The sequence below is a fragment of the Pseudophryne corroboree genome, chromosome 3 (genome assembly GCF_028390025.1).
Source record: "Pseudophryne corroboree isolate aPseCor3 chromosome 3, aPseCor3.hap2, whole genome shotgun sequence".
Lineage (NCBI taxonomy): Eukaryota > Metazoa > Chordata > Amphibia > Anura > Myobatrachidae > Pseudophryne > Pseudophryne corroboree.
In genome coordinates this window covers 507,324,482-507,351,462 of record NC_086446.1, presented here as the reverse complement: position 1 = coordinate 507,351,462, position 26,981 = coordinate 507,324,482, and the positions used below count along the sequence as shown (strand labels likewise).

At 47.4% G+C, this 26,981-nt stretch overlaps 2 long non-coding RNA genes across 6 annotated transcripts in view; one reads left to right on the top strand and one right to left on the bottom strand.

Annotated features, from left to right (window-relative positions):
• Positions 1-23,497, top strand: part of LOC135056176 (uncharacterized) — a 38,044-nt gene extending 14,547 nt beyond the window's left edge. Inside the window, exons 2-5 of one of the 4 annotated variants that reach the window (XR_010243911.1) lie at positions 14,558-14,759; positions 17,499-17,608; positions 18,243-18,530; positions 23,434-23,497. This is a non-coding gene — a long non-coding RNA (uncharacterized LOC135056176). Of the gene's footprint in view, positions 1-14,557; positions 14,760-17,498; positions 17,609-18,242; positions 18,820-23,076; positions 23,289-23,433 lie in introns of those variants that run through there. The other 3 variants (XR_010243910.1, XR_010243909.1, XR_010243912.1) reach the window with 3 other exon arrangements.
• LOC135056175 (uncharacterized) overlaps positions 1-26,981 on the bottom strand; it is a 106,117-nt gene that overhangs the window by 5,232 nt on the left and 73,904 nt on the right. The gene's annotated exons all lie outside the window — the stretch shown is intronic.

Here is a 26,981-nt window from a genome sequence, read left to right as displayed (position 1 = left end):
AAGATACTTTATTATACATTTGTCAGTGTGCGGCCGCGGCTTCAGCAGAGCTGTGTAGTGCAGGGGTGGCCAACCAGTCAGTGGCAAAGAGCCAGAATAGATCTGTAGTCAAGGGTAAGAGCCATATCATGCGCGTGCAGAAGGCGCGCAAGCAAAAATGGGGGCGTGGCATAGTTGTCACAAAGCCACACCCCATTTTTATGTGCACACCTTTCTGTTTGACGTTTGTAGGAGTATAACCTTGTGTCATAATGCCATTTTTAGTCATGTTGTACAGTGCCACATACAAATAAAGCCCCTGTACAGTGCCACATACATTAAAAAACACCAAAAAACAAGATTTTACTTACCGATAAATCTATTTCTCGTAGTCCGTAGTGGATGCTGGGGACTCCGTCAGGACCATGGGGATTAGCGGCTCCGCAGGAGACAGGGCACAAAAATAAAGCTTTAGGATCAGGTGGTGTGCCCTGGCTCCTCCCCCTATGACCCTCCTCCAAGCCTCAGTTAGGATACTGTGCCCGGACGAGCGTACACAATAAGGAAGGATTTTGAATCCCGGGTAAGACTCATACCAGCCACACCAATCACACCGTACAACTTGTGATCTGAACCCAGTTAACAGTATGACAACGTAGGAGCCTCTGAACAGACGGCTCACAACAAGAACAACCCGATTTTTTTGTAACAATAACTATGTACAAGTATTGCAGACAATCCGCACTTGGGATGGGCGCCCAGCATCCACTACGGACTACGAGAAATAGATTTATCGGTAAGTAAAATCTTATTTTCTCTAACGTCCTAGTGGATGCTGGGGACTCCGTCAGGACCATGGGGATTATACCAAAGCTCCCAAACGGGCGGGAGAGTGCGGATGACTCTGCAGCACCGAATGAGAGAATTCCAGGTCCTCTTTAGCCAGGGTATCAAATTTGTAGAATTTTACAAACGTGTTCTCCCCCGACCACGTAGCTGCTCGGCAGAGTTGTAATGCCGAGACCCCTCGGGCAGCCGCCCAGGATGAGCCCACCTTCCTTGTGGAATGGGCCTTGACAGATTTAGGCTGTGGCAGGCCTGCCACAGAATGTGCAAGTTGAATTGTGCTACAAATCCAACGAGCAATCGTCTGCTTAGAAGCAGGAGCACCCAGCTTGTTGGGTGCATACAGTATAAACAGCGAGTCAGATTTTCTGACTCCAGCCTTCCTTGAAATATATATTTTCAATGCCCTGACAGCGTCCAGCAACTTGGAATCCTCCAAATCGCTAGTAGCCGCAGGCACCACAATAGGCTGGTTCAGGTGAAACGCCGACACCACCTTAGGCAGAAAATGAGGACGCGCCCGCAGTTCTGCCCTGTCCGAATGGAAAATCAGATATGGGCTTTTATACGATAAAGCCGCCAATTCTGACACTCTCCTGGCTGAAGCCAGGGCCAGTAGCATGGTTACTTTCCATGTAAGATATTTCAAATCCGCCGATTTGAGTGGCTCAAACCAATGGGATTTGAGAAAATCCAAAACTACATTAAGGTCCCACGGAGCCACTAGGGGCACAACCGGGGGCTGTATATGTAGTACTCCTTTTACAAAAGTCTGGACTTCAGGAACTGAAGCCAATTCTTTCTGGAAGAAAATCGACAGGGCCGAAATTTGAACCTTAATGGACCCCAACTTGAGGCCCATAGACAATCCTGTTTGCAGGAAATGTAGGAATCGACCCAATTGAAATTCCTCCGTGGGGGCCTTCCTGGCCTCGCACCACGCAACATATTTTCTCCAAATGCGGTGATAATGTTGTGCAGTCACCTCCTTCCTGGCTTTAACCAGTGTAGGGATGACCTCTTCCGGAATGCCTTTTTCTCTTAGAATTCGGCGTTCAACCGCCACGCCGTCAAACGCAGCCGCGGTAAGTCTTGGAATAGACACGGTCCCTGCTGAATCAGGTCCCGTCTTAGAGGTAGAGGCCACGGATTTTCCGTGAGCATCTCCTGAAGTTCCGGGTACCAAGTTCTTCTTGGCCAATCCGGAGCCACGAGTATCGTTCTTACTCCCCTTTGCCGTATAATTCTCAGTACTTTGGGTATGAGAGGCAGAGGAGGAAACACATACACTGACTGGAACACCCACGGTGTTACCAGAGCGTCCACAGCTATTGCCTGAGGGTCTCTTGACCTGGCGCAATACCTGTCCAGTTTTTTGTTGAGGCGAGACGCCATCATATCCACCTTTGGTTTTTCCCAACGGTTCACAATCATGTGGAAGACTTCTGGATGAAGTCCCCACTCTCCCGGGTGTAGATCGTGTCTGCTGAGGAAGTCTGCTTCCCAGTTGTCCACTCCCGGAATGAACACTGCTGACAGTGCTATCACATGATCTTCCGCCCAGCGAAGAATCCTTGCAGCTTCTGCCATTGCTCTCCTGCTTCTTGTGCCGCCCTGTCTGTTTACGTGGGCGACTGCCGTGATGTTGTCCGACTGGATCAACACCGGCTGACCCTGAAGCAGGGGTTTTGCCAGGCTTAGAGCATTGTAAATCGCTCTTAGCTCCAGTATATTTATGTGAAGAGACATCTCCAGGCTTGACCATACTCCCTGGAAGTTTCTTCCCTGTGTGACCGCTCCCCAGCCTCTCAGACTGGCATCCGTGGTCACCAGGACCCAGTCCTGTATGCCGAATCTGCGGCCTTCTAACAGATGAGCACTCTGTAACCACCACAGAAGAGACACCCTTGTCCGTGGCGATAAGGTTATCCGCTGATGCATCTGCAGATGCGATCCGGACCATTTGTCCAGCAGATCCCACTGAAAAGTTCGTGCGTGGAATCTGCCGAATGGGATTGCTTCGTAAGAAGCCACCATCTTTCCCAGGACTCTTGTGCATTGATGCACAGACACTTTTCCTGGTTTTAGGAGGTTCCTGACAAGTTCGGATAACTCCTTGGCTTTCTCCTCCGGAAGAAACACCTTTTTCTGAACCGTGTCCAGAATCATTCCCAGGAACAGCAGACGTGTTGTCGGGGTCAACTGAGATTTTGGGAAATTCAGAATCCACCCGTGTTGTTGCAGCACTACTTGGGTTAGTGCTACTCCGTCCTCCAGCTGTTCTCTGGACCTTGCCCTTATCAGGAGATCGTCCAAGTAAGGGATAATTAATACGCCTCTTCTTCGCAGAAGAATCATCATTTCGGCCATTACCTTGGTAAAGACCCGAGGTGCCGTGGACAATCCAAACGGCAGCGTCTGAAACTGATAATGACAGTTTTGCACCACGAACCTGAGGTACCCTTGATGTGAAGGGCAAATTGGGACATGCAGGTAAGCATCATTTATGTCCAGGGACACCATAAAGTCCCCTTCTTCCAGATTCGCTATCACTGCTCTGAGTGATTCCATCTTGAACTTGAATTTTTGTATGTACAGGTTCAAAGATTTCAGATTTAGAATAGGTCTTACCGAGCCGTCCGGCTTCGGTACCACAAATAGCGTGGAGTAATACCCCTTTCCCTGTTGTAGGAGGGGTACCTTGACTATCACCTGCTGAGAAAACAGCTTGTGAATGGCTTCCAATACCGTCGCCCTGTCTGAGGGAGACGTTGGCAAAGCAGACTTTAGGAACCGGCGAGGGGGAGACTTCTCGAATTCCAACCTGTAACCCTGAGATACTACCTGCAGGATCCAGGGGTCCACCTGTGAGCAAGCCCACTGCTCGCTGAAATTCTTGAGTCGACCCCCCACCGCTCCTGAGTCCGCTTGTAAAGCCCCAGCGTCATGCTGAGGGCTTTGCAGAACCCGCGGAGGGCTTCTGTTCCTGGGAAGGAGCTGCTTGCTGCCCTCTCTTACCCTTTCCTCTGCCTCGGGGCAGATATGACTGTCCTTTTGCCCGCTTGTTCTTATAGGACCGAAAGGACTGCGGCTGAAAAGACGGTGTCTTTTTCTGTTGGGAGGGGGTCTGAGGTAAAAAGGTGGATTTCCCGGCAGTTGCCGTGGCCACCAAATCCGATAGACCGACGCCAAATAATTCCTCCCCTTTATACGGCAATACTTCCATATGCCGTTTGGAATCCGCATCACCTGACCACTGTCGTGTCCATAAACTTCTTCTGGCAGATATGGACATCGCACTTACTCTCGATGCCAGAGTGCAAATATCCCTCTGAGCATCTCGCATATAAAGAAAAGCATCCTTTAATTGCTCTAAAGTCTGTAAAATACTGTCCCTATCCAGGGTATCAATATTTTCAGTCAGGGAATCCGACCAGACCACTCCAGCACTGCACATCCAGGCTGAAGCGATGGCTGGTCGTAGTATAACACCAGTATGTGTGTATATACTTTTTAGAGTAGTTTCCAGCCTCCTATCAGCTGGATCCTTGAGGGCGGCCGTATCAGGAGACGGTAACGCCACTTGTTTTGATAAGCGTGTGAGCGCCTTATCCACCTTAGGGGGTGTTTCCCAGCGCGCCCTAACCTCTGGCGGGAAAGGGTATAATGCCAATAACTTTTTAGAAATTAGCCCTTTTCTATCTGGGTTAACCCACGCTTCATCACATACATCATTCAATTCCTCTGATTCAGGAAAAACTACAGGTAGTTTTTTCACCCCCCACATAATACCCCTTTTTGTGGTACTTGTAGTATCAGAGATATGCAAAGTCTCCTTCATTGCCGTGATCATATAACGTGTGGCCCTACTGGAAAATACGTTTGTTTCTTCACCGTCGACACTAGATTCAGTGTCCGTGTCTGGGTCTGTATCGACCGACTGAGGTAAAGGGCGTTTTACAGCCCCTGACGGTGTCTGAGACGCCTGGGCAGGTACCAACTGGTTTGACGGCCGTCTCATGTCGTCAACTGATTTTTGTAATGTGCTGACATTATCACGTAATTCCATAAACAAAGCCATCCATTCCGGTGTCGACTCCCTAGGGGGTGACATCACCATTACCGGCAATTGCTCCGCCTCCACACCAACATCGTCCTCATACATGTCGACACACACGTACCGACACACAGCAGACACACCGGGAATGCTCTATTGAAGACAGGACCCCACTAGCCCTTTGGGGAGACAGAGGGAGAGTTTGCCAGCACACACCCAAGCGCTATAATATATATGGGAACAACCCTATATAAGTGTTGTATCCTTATAGCAGCTTAAATATATTAATATCGCCAAAAAAAGTGCCCCCCCTCTCAGTTTTACCCTGTTTCTGTAGTGCAGTGCAGGGGAGAGTCCTGGGAGCCTTCCTCACAGCGGAGCTGAGCAGGAAAATGGCGCTGTGTGCTGAGGAGAATAAGCCCCGCCCCCTATTTCGGCGGGCTCTTCTCCGGAATCTGTGAGATCTGGCAGGGGTTAAATACATCCATATAGCCTCAAAGGGCTATATGTGATGTATTTTTAGCCATAAAAAGGTATAATACATTGCTGCCCAGGGCGCCCCCCCAACGCCCTGCACCCTCCGTGACCGCTGTGTGAAGTGTGCTGACAACAATGGCGCACAGCTGCAGTGCTGTGCGCTACCTCAGGAAGACTGAAAAGTCTTCTGCCGCCTGCTTCTGGACCTCTTCCATCTTCGGCATCTGCAAGGGGGGTCGGCGGCGCGGCTCCGGGACGAACCCCAGGGTGAGACCTGTGTTCCGACTCCCTCTGGAGCTAATGGTGTCCAGTAGCCTAAGAAGCCAATCCATCCTGCACGCAGGTGAGTTCACTTCTCTCCCCTAAGTCCCTCGATGCAGTGAGCCTGTTGCCAGCAGGACTCACTGAAAATAAAAAACCTAAAAAACTTTTTCTAAGCAACTCTTTAGGAGAGCCACCTAGATTGCACCCTGCTCGGACGGGCACAAAAACCTAACTGAGGCTTGGAGGAGGGTCATAGGGGGAGGAGCCAGTGCACACCACCTGATCCTAAAGCTTTATTTTTGTGCCCTGTCTCCTGCGGAGCCGCTAATCCCCATGGTCCTGACGGAGTCCCCAGCATCCACTAGGACGTTAGAGAAATAAGAATTTACTCACCGGTAATTCTATTTCTCGTAGTCCGTAGTGGATGCTGGGTACTCCGTAAGGACCATGGGGAATAGACGGGCTCCGCAGGAGACTGGGCACTCTTAAAAGAAAGATTAGGTACTATATCTGGTGTGCACTGGCTCCTCCCTCTATGCCCCTCCTCCAGACCCCAGTTAGGGAAACTGTGCCCGGAAGAGCTGACATTACTAGGAAAGATGGCTCATAACAATAACCCTATAGTTAAGCAATAACTATATACATGTATTGCAGAAAGTCCGCACTTTGGACGGGCTCCCAGCATCCACTACGGACTACGAGAAATAGAATTACCGGTGAGTAAATTCTTATTTTCTCTGACGTCCTAGTGGATGCTGGGTACTCCGTAAGGACCATGGGGATTATACCAAAGCTCCCAAACGGGCGGGAGAGTGCGGATGACTCTGCAGCACCGAATGAGCAAACTCAAGGTCCTCCTCAGCCAGGGTATCAAACTTGTAGAATTTTGAAAAAGTGTTTGATCCCGACCAAGTAGCAGCTCGGCAAAGTTGTAAAGCCGAGACCCCTCGGGCAGCCGCCCAAGAAGAGCCCACCTTCCTCGTGGAATGGGCTTTTACTGATTTAGGATGCGGCAGTCCAGCCGCAGAATGTGCAAGTTGAATCATGCTACAGATCCAGCGAGCAATAGTCTGCTTTGAAGCAGTAGCACCCAGCTTGTTGGGTGCATGTAGGATAAACAGCGAGTCAGTTTTTCTGACTCTAGCCGTCCTGGAAACATAGATTTTCAGGGCCCGGACTACGTCCAGCAACTTGGAATCCTCCAAGTCCCGAGTAGCCGCAGGCACCACAATAGGTTGGTTCAAATGAAACGCTGATACCACCTTTGGGAGAAATTGGGGACGAGTCCTCAATTCTGCCCTGTCCATATAGAAGATCAGATACAGGCTTTTACAGGACAAAGCCGCCAATTCTGACACACGCCTAGCTGAGGCCAAGGCCAACAGCATGACTACCTTCCACGTGAGATACTTCAACTCCACGGTCTGAAGTGGCTCAAACCAATATGATTTTAGGAAATCCAACACAACGTTGAGATCCCAAGGTGCCACTGGAGGCACAAAAGGGGGCTGAATATGCAGCACTCCCTTAACAAACGTCTGAACTTCAGGCAGTGAAGCCAGTTCTTTTTGAAAGAAAATAGACAGGGCCGAAATCTGGACTTTAATGGATCCCAATTTTAGGCCCATAGTCACTCCTGACTGTAGGAAGTGCAGGAATCGACCCAGCTGAAATTCCTCTGTTGGGGCCTTCCTGGCCTCACACCAAGCAACATATTTTCGCCATATGCAGTGATAATGTTTTGCTGTCACATCCTTCCTAGCTTTAATCAGCGTAGGAATGACTTCATCTGGAAAGCCCTTTTCCATTAGGATCAGGCGTTCAACCGCCATGCCGTCAAACGCAGCCGCGGTAAGTCTTGGAACAGACAGGGCCCCTGCTGTAGCAGGTCCTGTCAGAGCGGCAGAGGCCAAGGGTCCTCTGAGATCATTTCTTGTAGTTCCGGGTACCAAGTTCTTCTTGGCCAATCCGGAACGATGAGTATAGTTCTTACTCCTCTCTTTCTTATTATCCTCAGTACCTTTGGTATGAGAGGAAGAGGAGGGAACACATAAACCGACTGGTACACCCACGGTGTCACTAGAGCATCCACAGCTATCGCCTGAGGGTCCCTTGACCTGGCGCAATATCTTTTTAGCTTTTTGTTGAGGCAGGACGCCATCATGTCCACCTGTGGCCTTTCCCAACGATTTACAATCAGCTTGAAGACTTCTGGATGAAGTCCCCACTCTCCCGGGTGGAGGTCGTGTCTGCTGAGGAAGTCTGCTTCCCAGTTGTCCACTCCCGGAATGAACACTGCTGACAGTGCTAGCACGTGATTCTCCGCCCATCGAAGAATTCTTGTGGCTTCTGCCATCGCCATCCTGCTTCTTGTGCCGCCCTGTCGGTTTACATGGGCGACCGCCGTGATGTTGTCTGACTGAATCAGCACCGGTTGGTTTTGAAGCAGGGTTTCTGCTTGACTCAGAGCATTGTAAATGGCCCTTAGTTCCAGAATATTTATGTGTAGGGAAGTCTCCTGACTCGACCATTGTCCTTGGAAGTTTCTTCCCTGAGTGACTGCCCCCCAACCTCGGAGGCTTGCATCCGTGGTCACCAGGACCCAGTCCTGAATACCGAATCTGTGGCCCTCGAGAAGATGAGCACTCTGCAGCCAACACAGCAGAGACACCCTGGCCCTCGGGGACAGGGTGATCAACCGATGCATCTGAAGATGCGATCCGGACTACTTGTCTAACAGATCCCACTGAAACACCTGTGTCCAGAATCATGCCCAAGAACAGCAGACGCATCGTAGGAATCAGCTGCGACTTTGGGATATTCAGAATCCAGCCGTGCTGTTGTAGCACTTCCTGAGATAGTGCTACTCCGACCAACAACTGCTCCATGGACCTCACCTTTATAAGGAGATCGTCCAAGTACGGGATAATTATAACTCCCTTCTTTCGAAGGAGTATCATCATTTCGGCCATTACCTTGGTAAATACCCTCGGTGCCGTGGACAGACCAAACGGCAACGTCTGGAATTGGCAATGACAGTCCTGTACCACAAACCTGAGGTACTCCTGGTGAGGTGGGTAAATGGGGACATGTAGGTAAGCATCCTTGATGTCCAGTGACACCATAAAATCCCCCTCTTCCAGGCTTGCAATAACCGCCCTGAGCAATTCCATTTTGAACTTGAACTTCCTTATATAAGTGTTGAAGGATTTCAAATTTAGAATGCGTCTCACCGAACCGTCTGGTTTCGGTACCACAAACATTGTGGAATAGTAACCCCGTCCCTGTTGCAGGAGGGGAACTTTGATTATCACCTGCTGAAGGTACAGCTTGTGAATTGCCGCCAGTACTACCTCCCTTTCCTTGGGAGCAGCTGGCAAGGCTGATTTGAGGTAACGGCGAGGGGGAAACGCCTCGAACTCCAGCTTGTATCCCTGAGATACCACTTGTAGAACCCAGGGATCCACCTGTGAGCGAACCCACTGGTCGCTGAAGTTCCGGAGACGCGCCCCCACCGCACCTGGCTCCACATGTGGAGCCCCAGCGTCATGCGGTGGACTTAGTGGAAGCAGGGGAGGATTTTTGTTCCTGGGAACTGGCTGTCTGGTGCAGCTTTTTTCCTCTACCCCTGCCTCTGGGCAGAAAGGACGCGCCTCTGACCCGCTTGTCTTTCTGAGGCCGAAAGGACTGTACTTGATAATACGGTGCTTTCTTAGGCTGTGAGGGAACCTGAGGTAAAAAAATCGACTTCCCAGCTGTTGCTGTGGATACGAGGTCCGAGAGACCGTCCCCAAACAATTCCTCACCCTTATAAGGCAAAACCTCCATGTGCCTTTTAGAATCAGCATCACCTGTCCACTGCCGAGTCCATAATACTCTCCTGGCAGAAATGGACATTGCATTAATTCTAGATGCCAGCCGGCATATGTCCCTCTGTGCATCCCTCATATATAAGACGACGTCTTTAATATGCTCTATGGTTAGCAAAATAGTATCCCTGTCAAGGGAATCAATGTTATCTGACAGGGTATCAGACCAAGCAGCTGCAGCACTACACATCCATGCTGAAGCAATTGCAGGTCTCAGTATAGTACCTGAGTGTGTATACACAGACTTCAGGATAGCCTCCTGCTTTCTATCTGCAGGCTCCTTTAAGGCGGCCGTATCCTGAGACGGCAGTGCCACCTTTTTTGATAAGCGTGTGAGCGCCTTGTCCACCCTAGGGGATGTTTCCCAACGTAACCTGTCCGTTGGCGGGAAAGGGTACGCCATTAGTAATCTCTTAGAAATCACTAATTTCTTATCTGGGGAACACCACGCTTCTTCACACAATTCATTTAACTCATCAGATGGGGGAAAAGTCACTGGCTGCTTTTTCTCCCCAAACATAATACCCTTTTTTGTGGTAACCGGGTTAATGTCAGAAATGTGCAACACATTTTTCATTGCCGTAATCATGCATCGGATGGCCCTTGTGGACTGTACATTCGTCTCATCCTCGTCTACACTGGAGTTAGACTCCGTGTCGACATCTGTGTCTGCCATCTGAGGTAGCGGGCGTTTTTGAGCCCCTGATGGCCTCTGAGACGCCTGGGCAGGCGCGGGCTGAGATACCGTCTGTCCCAAAACTGTTACGTCATCGAACCTTTTATGCAAGGAGTTGACACTGTCGGTTAATACCTTCCACATATCCATCCACTCTGGTGTCGGCCCCGCAGGGGGCGACATCACACTTATCGGCTCCTGCTCCGCCTCCACGTAAGCGTCATCAAACATGTCGACACAGCCGTACCGACACACCGCACACACACACAGGGAATGCTCTGACTGAGGACAGGACCCCACAAAGTCCTTTGGGGAGACAGAGAGAGAGTATGCCAGCACACACCAGAGCGCTATATAACAGAGGGATTTACACTAACACAAAGTGAATTTTCCCCCAATAGCTGCTTATATCACCTTTTGCGCCTAAATTTCTGTGCCCCCCCTCTCTTTTTTACCCTTCTTGTAGTGTATACTGCAGGGGAGAGCCTGGGGAGCGTCCTTCCAGCGGAGCTGTGAAGAGAAAATGGTGCTGGCTGTGCTGAGGAAGATAGCCCCGCCCCTTCAGCGGCGGGCTTCTCCCGCTTTTTATAATGTTAATGGCGGGGGTTTTTGCACATATATAGTGTTATACACTGTATTATGTGCTTTTTGTGCCAAAAGGTATACTTATTGCAGCCCAGGGAGCCCCCCCCCCCAGCGCCCTGCACCCACCAGTGACCGGAGCGTGTGGTGTGCTGTGGGAGCAATGGCGCACAGCTGCAGTGCTGTGCGCTACCTTATTGAAGACCGGAGTCTTCAGCCGCCGATTTTCTCCTGGTTCTTCCGTCTTCTGGCTCTGCAAGGGGGACGGCGGCGCGGCTCCGGGAACGGACGATCGAGGTCGGGCCCTGTGTTCGATCCCTCTGGAGCTAATGGTGTCCAGTAGCCTTAGAAGCACAAGCTAGCTGCAAGCAGGTAGGTTTGCTTCTCTCCCCTCAGTCCCTCGTAGCAGTGAGTCTGTTGCCAGCAGATCTCACTAAAAATAAAAAACCTAACAAATACTTTCTTTTCTAGTAAGCTCAGGAGAGCCCACTAGGTGCATCCAGCTCTGGCCGGGCACAGATTCTAACTGGGGTCTGGAGGAGGGGCATAGAGGGAGGAGCCAGTGCACACCAGATATAGTACCTAATCTTTCTTTTAAGAGTGCCCAGTCTCCTGCGGAGCCAGTCTATTCCCCATGGTCCTTACGGAGTACCCAGCATCCACTAGGACGTCAGAGAAATATGGGCGCCTCCACAGTGCCAGATACATATATGTCCCCACAGTGCCAGATACATATATTCCTACATAGTGCCTGATACATACATGCCCCCACAATACCAGATACATATATGTCCCCATAGTGCCAGATATGCCCCCACTGCCAGATACAAATCTCCCCAGTGCCAGATATGCCCCCACTGCCAGATACACATTTCCCCAGTGCCAGATATGCCCCCAGTGTAAGATACACATGTCCCCCCAGTGCCAGATATGCACCAAGTGCCAGATACACATGTCCCCCCAGTGCCAGATATGCCCACAGTGCCAAATATGCCCCCACTGTCAGCTACACATCTCCCCAGTGCCAGATATGCCCCCACTGCCAGCTACACGTCTCCCCACTGCCAGATATGCCCCCAGTACCAGATATACGTCCCCCCCTGTGCCAGATATGCCCCCAGTGCCAGAAACACGTCACCCCAGTGCCAGATATGCCCCCGGTGCCAGATACACGTCCCCGAAGTGCCAGATATGCCCCCAGTGCCAGAAACACATGTCCCCCCAGTGCCAGATATGCCCCCAGTGCCAGATACACATCCCCCAGTGCCAGATATGCCCCCAATGTAAGATACACATGTCCCCACACTACGCCCCCCCAAGTGCTGCTCACCGCCGCGTTGCTGCTCTGCTCAGTCTTCTGCTTGTGAGGGGCATGCACCTCTCCTGCCCCTCAGTATCCACTCTCTCCGGCGGTGTTGATTCTCTCTAATTAAGCGGCGGTCCGTGAGCAAATCAGAGTTCGCAGACCGGTAGCTAAGACTCCTGATTGGCTGCCGGTCCGTGTGCTCTGATTGGCTCACGGGCCAGCACCGGGCACTGCAGTCCCCGAAGTGCCAGATATGCCCCCAGTGCCAGAAACACATGTCCCCCCCAGTGCCAGATATGCCCCCAGTGCCAGATACACATCCCCCAGTGCCAGATATGCCCCCAATGTAAGATACACATGTCCCCACACTGCGCCCCCCCCAAGTGCTGCTCACCGCCGCGTTGCTGCTCTGCTCAGTCTTCTGCTTGTGAGGGGCATGCACCTCTCCTGCCCCTCAGTATCCACTCTCTCCGGCGGCGTTGATTCTCTCTAATTAGGCGGCGGTCTGTGAGCAAATCAGAGTTCGCAGACCGGCAGCTAAGACTCCTGATTGGCTGCCGGTCCGTGTGCTCTGATTGGCTCACGGGCCAGCACCGGGCACTGCAGACTAGGACAGCGGGAGGTGCCGCGGGAGCATAAGAGCCGCATGCGGAGATAGAAAGAGTCGCATGCGGATCGAGAGCCGCGGTTTGGCCACCACTGGTGTAGTGGAAGGTGGTGGCCGACCCGTGACCCTTGGCAGTAGCGTGGCTCAGGGGGCACATGGCACCCTGCCCCCCGTGCCAGCCCCCTACTGTTGTCAACATCCTCAAAATTTCATACAGGTAACTAAACAGATGGCAAAGTAGGTCTATCCTGTCACAGAAGCATCTCCTGAGAGTTAAGGCGAGTATTTTAAAATGCATTAGGCATCTAGATGTGGCAGTAGAAAGCCAAGGAACTTTGCAATGATTGCAGACACAGTACATCAGCCTGCACATGACACACTGTAGGTAAATAGATATTTGCAGTATAATATGCTTCATGTTTCAGGGATTTTGGGCGCACTTCTCCTTTAAACTTAACAATTACTAAAATCCCATGGGAAGAAAAATAGCCAGACAGTGTGCTGCCAGCATCACAGGGCATTGTAAGGACAATTTAACTTAGCGAGTGCACCTTCCTGGCAGCTGTCCTCCTTGTGAAGATCATATGATTTTCTGGGAAAAGTATCAATTTATTTTTTTGTGTGTGTGTGTGTGGGGCTGGTGAGTTACCCAGAATACTTTTACACATTCTACTGCTCATTCATATTGCTTGCTTTTATCCAATGCCAGATAAAATACTATAGTACACAAAGAAAACAGTTTCTTCTCCACAGCTTCTATAGTAGCGGCTATAGAAGGCAAGAACAGGATACTGGAATCTTCTCAAACACACAGGAAGAAAGTGGTACGACTCCATCTATATATGATTTATTTTGTTTTTGTTTTTTTCCGGATGTTGGCGACATTCTACAATCCAAGTCCTCAGCTCATTGGAGCAAGTATGAGATTTAGGGGAAGGCAGAAAAACCTAGTACAGGCCAGGACGGGATCCGGTCTGAAGATCAACACTGTCTAGGTCGACAATGTTTAGGGCGACCGCTATAGGTCGACAGTCACTAGGTTGACAGGGTTGGAAGGTCGACATGTGCTAGGTCGACAGGTCAAAAGATCGACATGAGTTTTTCACATTTTTTTTCTTTTTTGGAACTTTTTCATACTTAACGATCCACGTGGACTACGATTGGAACGGTAATCTGTGCCGAGCGAAGCAGTAGCGGAGCGAGGCACCTTGCCCGAAGCATGGCAAAAAACAATTAATAATTACTTAATATTACCCATTTAATATAATTAATAAATAAATAAATACTATTGCTCTCTTAATAAATGAAGCAATAATTTTCCACTAATGTATTACTAAAATAGTATTTCCCTCATAAGAGAATACAATGTAACAGTTTCTGACTTCTTTTACAATATGAGTTGCCTTCATTATAACTGCATGATTATTCTTATTGACCAGATGACTCAAGACGCCATGCTTTTGAAGCCATCTTGCCTATCATAACCACTTAATTTATATGATGAGTGTGCCTGCATTTTTTCGGTGGTTTCTAAGCCGTTGCTTAGTAAATACAGGTTTGCTATACTTGAAATACTAAAACATAGATGGTAAGCCAATGTACTGGTCTAAAGTGAGGTTTTTCATCTCTTTTCCCATCGGTTTAGGCTTTAGTAAATCCATTTATTGCAAAGTCCCCTGGGAAACCACCGGAAAACCCAAAACCAACACTTAGTAATTATACCCACCTATCTCTAATCACACATTTTGGGTGAGGCTCTTGCGGTTTAGAAGACACAACTTTCGACTACTGAAAATCTGGCCTTATGTAAATGTATGTAGTTTATTGTTTACTTGTATTTTGAAATGTTTTCTTTTGGGACTATGAACTAATAGAATGCCTATGTTCACTGCAGGCAGATGCTCCTGGAGTATGCTGGAATGTGACAGGAGGGGCTATGCTTCCCCTTCCTACCCGTCACTGCTAAACTCACCCAGTTTACCTGTCTAACATCTACTACACGCACCCCGTTTACCACTATAAAATTCACTACACACACTGCTCCCTGAAAATTGAATGTCACCTCATTCAGCAGCCGTATACTACTTAGACATCTGGTAAGTGATAATTATTGAATCTTACATGTAATCCCCACATTTGTAGGGTCTTCATTACTGAAAACATTGCAGTTTCCAGTGAGCGCAAAGACAGGAAGGCGGCAGGGACCAACCAGCTGCTACCTGAGGGAGATGCTTCCTAATGCAGGAAAGTCCACTTTGAGTGGAGATCTTAATTTCAGGACACTGTCCCTTCTTGGAAAGTCCTAATCTTGGAGATCAATCCCAGTCACCCTGCTCACTTCACATTTCACAAAGGCTGTAATCAAAGAGAAGCCATTTCTCTGACTGTGTCGGGGTCACTGATTAGCTCAGCTGTGCGTGTGAGGGTGAAATTGAAGCATGGGAGTTGGATCATATCAGTGTGGAGCTTTACTGAGAGGGAGAGACCGAGACCACCACTTATGTGAGCACTGACGAGTCTCGCTTTTCAGGCTGGACAATGAGCCAGACCCAATTACTTAGCAGGTAATCCCATAAACTTAATAGACAACTATATAACTTGTGTCCAGGGCCACCTAAGTCTCTGGGCCTCATAGCAACAGCACCTCTTGCACCAGTGGTGGCTCCAGAGGTAGAGTTGCAGTGCAGTCCAAAATTCAAATAAGGGAAGCCACACCAACTGACAGTGAGTCCCAGCTGGCAATGTTTGCAATGTTTGGAGTAGCAGTAGGTGTGAATTTTGGACTACACTGCAGCCCCACCTCTGCAGCCGCCGCCGCCCTGCACCGATTATAGCTTTATGCCTATGCTCGGCCGTCTGCTTGTTTCTAGCTGCAGCACAGTTTTAGAAGTCTCTGTGCACCATGGACGGTGGTCTCCATCATTTTCATTGCCTCATGTCACTAAGTGTCAAGGCGGCAAAAATAGAAGCTGTACCCATCAGCCATTTCATAGCTCAGACATTAGGGTAAGTTGCCTTAGCAGTTCTGTGCTATGGTCAGCGACAGTCCACAAATGTCCTGTCTGGCCTGTTGCATTAAAAATTGTAAATTGACAATATTGAGTATAATAGTATGACTGCCAAACTTACTGGTTAATTTCTGAAGCCTGTAGCCTTCTCTTGCCAAGCAAGCACCCCACTTGCCCAGAACAGGGTGAAGGATTACTATATACTGTATAACTGTTTTCCTCAGGACTGCTGCCTGCATTCTTTTCACCATTCTCACCTAGCTATGCCCTATATGGCACTGGCCCCACCCACACTGTTTCTCACAACAGGCCCTTGATAATTTTGAACTTCAGGCCTATGTGGCTCTTACTCTGACCCTGATCGCTTCACTCTGAATGCAATTCCATTGTTGTATTGAGGCAGCTAGCCTGCATATATGTCCATTCATTAGGGAGAGCAAACTTTTGCTTATTCGAAGTCAACTCCATCTTGATGCATGTACAGAGTCTGTACATCTGTACTACAGACTGCAGGCACAAATAAAAAAAAATACAGTAACTGCACAAATGGGGTCATTCCGAGTTGTTCGCTCGCTAGCTGCTTTTATCAGCATTGCACACGCTAAGCCGCCGCCATCTGGGAGTGTATCTCAGCTTAGCAGAATTGCGAATGAAAGATTAGCAGAATTGCGAATAGAAAATTCTTAGCAGTTTCTGAGTAGCTCCAGACTTACTCCTACACTGCGATCAGTTCAGCCCGTTTCGTTCCTGGTTTGACGTCACAAACACGCCCTGCGTTTGACCAGCCACTCCCCCGTTTCTCCAGACACTCCCACGTTTTATCCTGGCACGCCTGCGTTTTTCCGCACACTCCCAGAAACACCCACTTCCTGTCAATCACACTCCGATCACTTCAACGATGAAAATTCTTAGTTCGGACGTGAGTAAATCTACTAAGTTTTGTGCTAAAATACTTAGCACATGCGCACTGCGTACCATGCGCATTTTTGCCTTAATCGCTCCGTTGCGAAAATCGGCAACGAGTGATCAACTCGGAATGACCCCCCATGTCAGAACTGGTTAAGCAATTTGGGAGGATTTAATTATGTGACCGGCAGTCAGGAGACCACCCATCACATGACCTCCATCTACATCCTGCACCCTCACAATCCCGACGGTCGGCATGCCGACCAACAGGGACTATTCCCAGTCGTGGGTGTCCAAGACACCCACAGAGTGGGAATAGAACGTCGCCACTGAGCCCGCAAGGGGCTTGTTGTGCTCATCCCCCCCCCTCCCTTCCCTTCACCGGCATTCCACTGCCGGGATGCTGGCGTCGGTATGCTGACCGGCAGTCTCCTGACTATTGGTCACGCAGTACACACTCAATTTTGGCTGTGTGCTATATTTTTCTTCTTCTTTCTGAATGATTTCTTTTCTTCTCTTTCTCCTCTGTAGAAATGAATTCAGTATGTAAAGAAATAGTTTTCACTGCCGAATAAGAACAGCAAAGTGACACTCAGCAGTAGGAATAGTGTGCTATTTTCATACACTATAATTTCCTTTTGACAATGAGTGTAGCAAAGCCTTTTTGGAAATGTTTACAATGTGGATGTTAATGAACATGGAAACCAAAAGGTCAAATGTTAAATGATTTCCTCACAAGTAGGTTCTCGTGGCAGCGCTGGTATATGTTGGGATTCATAGCCTGACTGTTGCGGTTATTAAATGAGAATTTACAAAACTTTGTGGTCTGGTTGTGAAACATGTTTGTGGTTAAGGCTATGAAATGTATACAAGTCTCCAGTGTTATAGCGTGACCTCCCACAAACCTGCGTTGCCTTGCAGTCTTAGAGAAGAGGAATATGTGACCCTGCAGTGTCATGGAGAAACACGCTAGATCTTTCAGGATTTGGGTGGGACGATTGTGGTCTGAGTGTTCCTACCTCAATTCTAAGGTATTATAAGGCATTGTAATGACCACTTAAAGGGGGTCATTCCGAGTTGATCACTAGCTGCGTAGCGATCAGTGAAAAAAACAGCTAATCTGCGCATGTGTATGCACTGCAATGCGCACGCACGTTGTACGTGTACGAAGTCCATTGTGGTTTTGCACTGGTTCTAGCGACGATTCCAATCACACAGCTGAACGCAAGAAGAGATTGACATAAAGAGGGCGTTTATGGGTGTCAACTGACCGTTTTCTGGGAGTGTTTGGAAAAACGCAGGCGTGGCCGGGGGTTTGCTGGGCGGGTATCTGACATCATTACCGTGTCACTCGGATAAGTAACTACAGGGCTGGTCTTGTTTTGCACAAAATGTGTTTGCAGGCGCTCTGCTGCACAGGCGTTCGCACTCCTGCAAAGCGAAAATACACTCCCCCCGTGGGCGGCAACTATGCGTTTGCACGGCTGCTAAAAACTGCTAGCGAGCGATCAACTCGGAATGACCCCCAAAGTACTAGCTATGGCTGACTCCATCAATGAGACAGTCCCAGTTAGACTGCAAGTTGTTCCTGATAACTCAGCTGGCCACTCGCTTACTGTAACTATCTGAAACACCCTTCTTGCTTCTTCTGTTTACTACGCATAGATACTGGACCTCATCCAAACAGAGCCACAGGAGGGCGATGACAAGATGTTTTGTTGGCATAGATGCTTGCCTCTAATGATCAGCTGCAGAAGGCTCTGCTGGCAAATACTACTCCCAAATACAGAGAAGTGTCCTGAATTAGGACCGAGACTGATCCATAAATGTCCCAAGGGAAACTGTCTTTGGTCCACTGTCGTCACCGGTTCTATTTCAGTGGGCACTGGAGAGCAGACACCGGGTTATGAGATGCCAGGAATTCCTCACCCACACGCTCCCCCTTCCTCAAACGTGAGCATTTGTGCTTGTTACATAGCGTACTCATGTGGCATTGCTATAATAGTCTTATTAACCATGTCAGCTCTCTAGGTGTATGGGAAAACAGCCACCACAGATACAATTTCAAGCAGCTATGTATTGGATCTCATCACACATGGATCTTATTTAATCTGCTCTGATCTTACAGAGAACCACTTACAGCATCAGTTCCACCTACTTTTAGATAAGTGGCCAAATAGGTTCTTATATTTAGACAGGAATGGCTGTCACCGCCTGCATTAGTCATAAATAAAATTTCAGAAAGTTGTACTCTTTAGATGTCCCGCTTGCAACTGGCACAGAGGTAGTATAAATCTTCCACTCACGCACTAAATACTGGCACCTGTTTTATAAATACTGTAGCTGTTTTTTGATACACATACAGTAAAGGCAGATTTAATCAAGTGTGAGGTCCCGTAGGAGCCTCATGTGATGTGAGGGTTCATCCGTTTCTGTACTGTAACTTTTGCTCGCCCCTTGATGAGATGCAAGCAAAAAATATGCAATGTTTTAGGACCAAGACATTCCACTGTCCCACAATCACAGGTTAACTTTAGACAGTGGTAGGCAATAGCCTGCAGAACCAAGCAGGCTGCTTCCAATCTTATTTTTTTTTCTACTTTACATTCCTCTGTGTGTTACGGATGGCCATCAAAGGATTAACCCTTGATTGTCTCCATCGATGGTGCCATTAGTGTTTAACATCAGTGACGTGAACCAATCAATGGGCCTAATTCAGAGTTGATCGCAGCAGCAAATTTGTTAGCAGTTGGGCAAAACCATGTGCACTGCAGGTGGTGGTGGGGGGGGGTTAGATATAACATATGCAGAGAGAGTTAGATTTGGGTGGGATGTGTTCAAACTGAAATCTAAATTGCAGGGTAAAAATAAAGCAGCCAGTATTTACCCTGCACAGATACAAAATAACCCACCCAAATCTAACTCTCTCTGAACAACTCTGAATTACCCCCAATGTTTTGACCCATCGTTGGGCATCCTTGATGTGTGACACGGAACGAGGGCGGAGCTGAGCGGAAAGATCGGGGCAGAGCTAAGCACGATGCTGACTATGCACAGAAAAAACATATTGGTGCCTCTCTGCCATGGATGGCAGTTAACCATTGGCTTTCCATCATGCCATTTATGGCGTAACCATCAGTGTTAAACCATCAATGGTTGCTAGCCATCGATGGTCGATATCCATCCCTACTGTGGATAGGAAGGAGAGCAGTAGCTAGTAAAATTAGCTGCATACTGCCCAGCATTGACAAATGGAAAATCCGGACAACAAATCCTCCACCCCGAGCCAGCCAAAACTCTGCTCAAATCCTTCCAAAATTACAGCTGATTCTTCACCCTTATTTAGTACATCCCACCCAATGGCATCAGCTTTTAACATTAGAAGGAGAAAACATATACTGTAAGTCCCATCAGACCACTCCACATGCCCATTATGTGCCATCACAGCACTCCAAATGCCCACTACGTGCCATCAGACCACTCCACATGCCCATGTTTTGCCTTTTAGACTCTACCACATACCCTTTCTGTGCCAATATGTGTTTACATTATAACTTATAATTTATTATAGTGCTCCCAGCTGGTATGCTCAGATGGCATTGGCCAGTTCACAGGATGCCTGTGGCCACTTATGTTGATGATGCTGTAGAACATCATCATTCACTGACTACTGGCAGACACAAACCAAGTCATTCTTTGCCATCATGGCTGGAATACAAAGATGTGCTGGGCGGGAGCAGAGTAGAGGGCTAACCTGTGACACACTGATGTAATGCCTTGGGGTTGAATTTCCCAGATACCAATCATCAAGGTTTCTGCTGATTTGATGACTGTCTTGAGGAATCCTGGATTGGTGATAACCCTATTCCTACAAAACTTAGCATTACTAAGCCCCCAAAACAATATACCCCACGTATAACATTTTGATATCTTCCATACTATTAATACATCCCCTCACACTGGTTAATATTAATATTCACACCACCCATCGGTTATAATTAACTACCCCCAAATTACATTGATACACCCTTTATGTTAGGGGGAATATCACAGAAACACACAGGAAACTGTGAAGAGCACTCAGTAGTAATGACAACCATTTGGAGTATCACAGAAACACACAGGAAACAGTGGAGAGCGCCAAGCAGTAATGGCTTGCTCTTGGAGTATCACAGCAGCAAATGGAGCACACTGGACTGTGGAGCCAAACCTTTGAATAAATTCAGATTGGAAGCTAGCAAGCAAGTTACAGCAGAAGTTGTTCTGGCCAAGTTACATAACCAGAGAAATACTTATATAGGTTGCCCTGGCTGATGATAAGGTCACAAGAGTCGTGTGCAGAGAATCAGCTCATAGATTGTTAGAACAGTAGTCATCTTTTCACAGGCAAGATGGCGGCACCCATGTCCTGGTGGCCCCAACTCACATGAGGAAAACAAACAGTCTTTGACATTATTACCATATGGGATGCATCTTGACAGCCTGAGAGAGAGATGTAATGTCATATCATGACAGTGCTAGGTACAACTTGCCAGTTCAGCATGTGACACTCTATAGTGTTTGTTAGTCTGTAAAATGTTTTCTGTATTGTATGGTGATCATTAGGATTCTCTCTGTAATATATGGTGTCATTAAGATGCTATCTGTATTGTAGGGTTGTCTCTAGGGTGTGCCCTGCATTGTATGGTGGTCACTGGGATGCTTTCTGTACTGTACGGTAGTCACTAATTCGCTCTCTGTATTGTGAAACTGATTGTTGGATGCTCTCTGTATTGCATGTTGGTCACTAGAATGCTCTCTCTTGTGCATGATGATCAATATCATGTTCTTTGTATTGTATAAAGGTCACAAGGAGGCTCTTTATTGTATGGTGACCACTAAGATGTTTTCTTTGTGTGGATGTCACTGGGATACTCTTAGTATTGTATGGAAGTCATTAGGATTATCTCTGTATTGTATAGCAATCATTAGGATTATATCTGTATTGTATGATTGTCCCTAGAATGCTCTCTTTATTCTATAACAATCACTGTAATTCTCACTATATTATATGGTGGTCACTCGGATTCTCACTGTATTGTTTTGCAGTCAATAGGATGTACTTTGAATTGAATTGAATGGTCGTCATTAGAATGCTCTCTATGTTGTATAGCATTCACTAGATTGATTTTTACATATAGATGTCACTAGAATGCTCAGTATACTGCATAGCAGTCCCTAGAATGCCCCCCTGTATTATATTTGTCCTTAGGATGCTCTTTGTGTTAGAATGCGGCCCTGCGGGCAAGAGGATGCATGCAGCATTGCTTGCATAGGATGCTCTTTGTATTACATATTGGTCACTAAAATGCTCTCTGTGTTGTATATCACTAGGAGGCTGTGCATTTTGGGTAGCAGTAGGTAGAATTAATGTGATTTGTTTTTCTTTTACACTCCTATAGAAAATATGGTTTAACCCCATATTCTTTTGTGTTGGCCCTACCTAAAGATGATATGGCACTGCCTACATGAGGTCACTTAAAAAAAGGACCATTTCCAATCCACCCTTGTTTGTACAACTCTCTCATTCTGTTAGTGCTGTGGCTATGTACATACCTCCCAACTGTCCCGATTTTCGTGGGACAGTCCCATTTTTTGGGGACTGTCCCTCTGTCCCACCCAAAGGCTGCAGTGTCCTGCGGTGGGGAAGGGGGCAGTTGGGAGGCTCCTTTCACACATTAAGCCTCCTTTCACACATTAAGACAGCCTCTCTGTCTATTCAAAGGAGACAGAGAGAGCACGTCCAGCATCTCACAGAGCGCTGGGCATGCCCGCATTGTGATGAAAATGGGGATGTGGCTCACAGTCACGGGCATTCCTGCAAACCCATAACCCCTTTTACTGAGACCATGCCCCCTTTTCGCGGGCACGCGCAGAGTGTCCGTATTTGAGCATTTATGATGTTGGGAGGTATGCTATGTATTGTACACCGCTGGAAAGACAAAGAACTGATACAAAAGTGTATAACATTATTCTGTAATTGCACATTAGCATTAGTAAAGTAGTGTTGTATATATCATACTTGATAACTTTATGGATGCCCATTCCAAATCTGCACAGTGCGTATAGGTGGATGATGCAGGGGGCGTGATGTCACAGTTGCATCATTGTGGCTCTACCCTGCTATACAGCAGAGCTACAATGAACGCGATTCAGTACAAACCGCATCATTGGCCGACCAGTTCTCTCAGGAAGTGGGCGGTGCCAATAAGGCACAGGCAGCTCTAGGAGAAAATACTCTTCCAGGTGGCCAGTAACCTGGCGGACGTTCCAGGAGAGTAGGCAACTCTGGTGCATGTGGGAAATTCAACCGAAGTGGCAAAGTTGTAATTAAATACAAACATGCATTAAGCTAATAGAAATCTGAAAGTTTTTATTTACTGGGAAATCTGTTTGTCTGCAATATTTTGCTGGCATTGGATCTTATAACACACTGTGAATGTGTTGTTCATTAACACAGGGTCATGTGATCACACACCATCAAAGAACAGAAGACTTGGCAGCAGTATTATACTCTTACTAAGAGCATCATGGAATTGTGATTTCTTCATAGGCCAGCAAATTTTCGCTTACTACATATGAAGTACACATGCTGCTGCATTACATTAGTTAGATGGATGCTGCATATCTACAGACGTTTCTATTCACAACCGCCAGTCTGAGCCATTTCACCACGGATACAGGGATTTCCAGCTTATTTACCCTTTTAATTAAGCTTGACTGAATGAATAAATAATTCTACTCAAAGCTAAAAATTTTACTTTGGGTAGATTTAAGGAGATACATTTTTTTGAATTACAAATTATGCTTGTCTTAGATCCTGCAATGCGAAGATTTGGCAAGACTTTTGCCATTTTGAAGGTTCCATCCTCTTTTCTGTTCAGGTAAGCATTTTGAATACCCTTGACCATGAACCTCTCCTTGTTATCCCCCACTCTTCTCTCTGGATCTTCATGCTGTGCTTAGGAATTAATGCAGTAGGGTTCAGTATGATTGTCCGGCGGACGGGATGTCAACGGTCACAATAGCGATGCTGGCATCCCAATGTTTGAAATCCTGACCGGGACAAGGCAAGTATGTTGCCCCCTCTCCCCTACCCCTAATCCTCCCTTCCAACAGCCTAACCCTAGCCTCCCCCTTAGTGCCCAACCCTAACTCCCCCCGGTGGTGCCGAAACCTAACCCCCTCCTTCCCCGTAGCCTAACCCTAACCCTCCACCCTTAATGCCTAAACCTAACCTGCCCCGGCGGTGCATAACCCTAACCCCGCTCCCGCAGTCTAACCCTAAACCCCCCTCTTACCGAGTAGCACCTAACCTAACCTCCACCCCCCCCTTCTTTGCTGATTGCCATGCTGCAGCTTTTAGGGGGCGGAGTAAGGGTTGCAACCGGAATTGTTCTTCAAAATGGGGGACATGTCATCCCCGTTTTGGTAGGCGTGCTGAGCCCAGGTTCTGCGTCATCAGCAAGACAGACTTTCAGGATCCAGCAGTCCATATACTACGTTCAGTCTGAATAAGCTTCAAGGTCTGCTAACATCGCAAATCATGATAGATGGTCGCGATGGTGATCGGATGCTGCAACCTCAGACGCAGCAAACAGATCTCGCAGATGCATGCAGGATGCGCCTATTTCCTACAGACACCTCCTATTACATTTGCACTCTGTATGGAATTGCACAGCTGCTTCCCTACGGCTCTGCAATTCCATACAAATTGAGATCAGGCCCATAATCACATCTGCCTTCTCCATTATTGGAAATTGCAGGTGTAAAAGTTAATGTTTGTTTATGACACATAGAAGCCCCATACTTACTGACCTCAGTATTGCTCATTGGTTCTGTTTATAATGTGCACCAACAAGTACATTTGGGAAGTACTCCTCTCTGCTGACTTAATGTCAACTTCAATAGATGTCCAGGAGCTCTGGGTTCAGAAAAGGAATGCCACCCTCTGAACTGGCACTGTATATAAGCCTGATGGTCTCTTTAGAGGTCAGCAGCATTCCAGCAGCCTACAGAGAACAGAGGAAAATCTGTGTCTGGGCAGCCTATGAATGAGGCACTACATCCCACACTGCTTATGCAGCATGTCCAGTGCTCAGCACCTCTCTGCTTCTAAACAAGATAAAGGGGCAATACACTCAACTATCTTCCTCTATCAATAATATTACATGAATGTGTCATTTAGTTGAGGAGTTCATGATCTGTATGTAGAGATCAATGAAGCTGCAGCAGAATTTTACAAAAATCAAAAGTTGTAGCAAAACAAGCTTGTTGGGGCGCAACATTTTTCAAAATCCAAGCTGTTTTTGCTTCACTATTCTGTGTAATGGCATTTTGGATTCTTTGTCATTTATTGCATACATGCACGTTCTGCAATTTACATTGGGTTTTTATAGACAGAAATGCATTTTTGCAGCAGCACCAACACTTGACTCCTAATTAGTTCAGAAAAGACGGGCTGTTTTCAATCTTGGGTGACATGAAAATTGAGCCAGAACACCGGTTTTAAGAGCAATAAGCCTGACGTCTGTCAATCAACTAGGATAATTCTGTCATCTGCAAGACATTATAATTAATGTCACCTTTGAACCAGGCTTTGCTAGTCTCGCATATGCATAAACACAAAAAGATTTCAGAGACTCCTGATTATATTTGATTATAAACAGAATCGGAGACCTCCCAGGGTCAGCCTTAATGCACCCAGCCCCCAACACTTTAATGTGACCTTCCTGACCGCTACAACAACCAGATGTTGCTTTTTCATTGAGGAGTATTATTTTCTGGAGAAAAACACATGTAATTACACTTTACACCAAAAACAGTGTGTACTCTGCTGCTTGTGGTGCGGTGCAGTTCTACAGAGGAAAGGACAGTATTGCATTTACAACTGGACAGCCAATTAAAGAGAGTTTTCTTTATTCTTCTAACTTCCTTCTGTGGTTTTTAGATTTTTGTTTAAACCACAGGGCACAACTGTTTATTTGTATTGCCTCTTGGATATGACACAGATCTGCTGTGCTCTCTGCATTGGATTTAGCGATATCCAGAGGGCAACTTTCCATTATAACCCACAGTGACTAAACTCTACCTCCCTCACTTGTTTACATAAAGACACAGAATTATTTTAATTATTGTAAAATAAATCGCTTAGTCATGTGATTCCTCTTAAACAGCAGTTTAAATTTGTCTCTTGCAAGTTACATTACAGCTAGGGTTGGACTGACCCACAGGGGCGCAGGGGAATGCCCAGAAACAAGAGGGGTAATTCCAAGTTGATCGCAGCAGGAATTTTTTTAGCAGTTGGGCAAAACCATGTGCACTGCAGGGGAGGCAGATATAACATGTGCAGAGAGAGAGAGAGATTTGGGTGTGGTGAGTTCAATCTGCAATCTAAATTGCAGTGTAAAAATAACGCAGCCAGTATTTACCCTGCACAGAAACAAAATAACCCACCCACATCTAACTCTCTCTGCAAATGTTATATCTGCCCCCCCCTGCAGTGCACATGGTTTTGCCCAACTGCTAAAAAAATTCCTGCTGCGATCAACTTGGAATTACCCCCAATGGCTTATCTATAATGGGTGCAGTGTGTGCGGTGCACACGGGCCCCTGAGTCCAGAGAGGGCCCACACCTCACACACTGCACCCATTTCTTCTATACTCACATTTCCGGCGTCCATCAGCGACTGTGTGTGGGCCCGCTCCTCTCCTGTAGCCGTCACCGCCGCTGCTAGCGAACTGAGCGCTATAGACTCTGGCACAGTGCCCGAGTCTACAGCGCATGCGCAGGACATCGGAAAGATGGCACGGCGGGCATTTTTTTGAGTCTTGCGCATGCGCTGTAGACTCTGGCACTGTGCCAGAGTCTCAGCGCTGACAGCGGTGGTGACGGCTACATGAGAGGAGGGGGCCCACACACGGAGTCTGCACACGGGTCCCCTCCTCTCTAGAAACGCAGCTGCCCAGAAAAATGGAATTAAAGAAATCCCTCTGGGCGGCAAGATAACTCATAATGCTTGGATCCATATGGAAAATAATATTATAAATAATTAATTAAGTAATAGGAAAAAGCCAATTAGCCGACCCCCCCCCCCCCCTGACAAAAATAAACAAAAATAAGCAAAAAAATGGGTCACCCAGCCTTATGCTTCTGCCTAGGCTGTTTTTTTTTTTTTAATTCAACAGGGAAGACCTTCATGATACAGACATACCAAAAACCGGAGAGAAACCGGTATTGTTACAATAATCCAACGTAAAGTGCTTTTAAGCCACATCAGTGAAATCACAGATACATAGGGGTATATGCAATTGCGGTCGAATTCCCGAAATTGTCGAAAAACGGGACTTTTTCGCCAAAAAAAA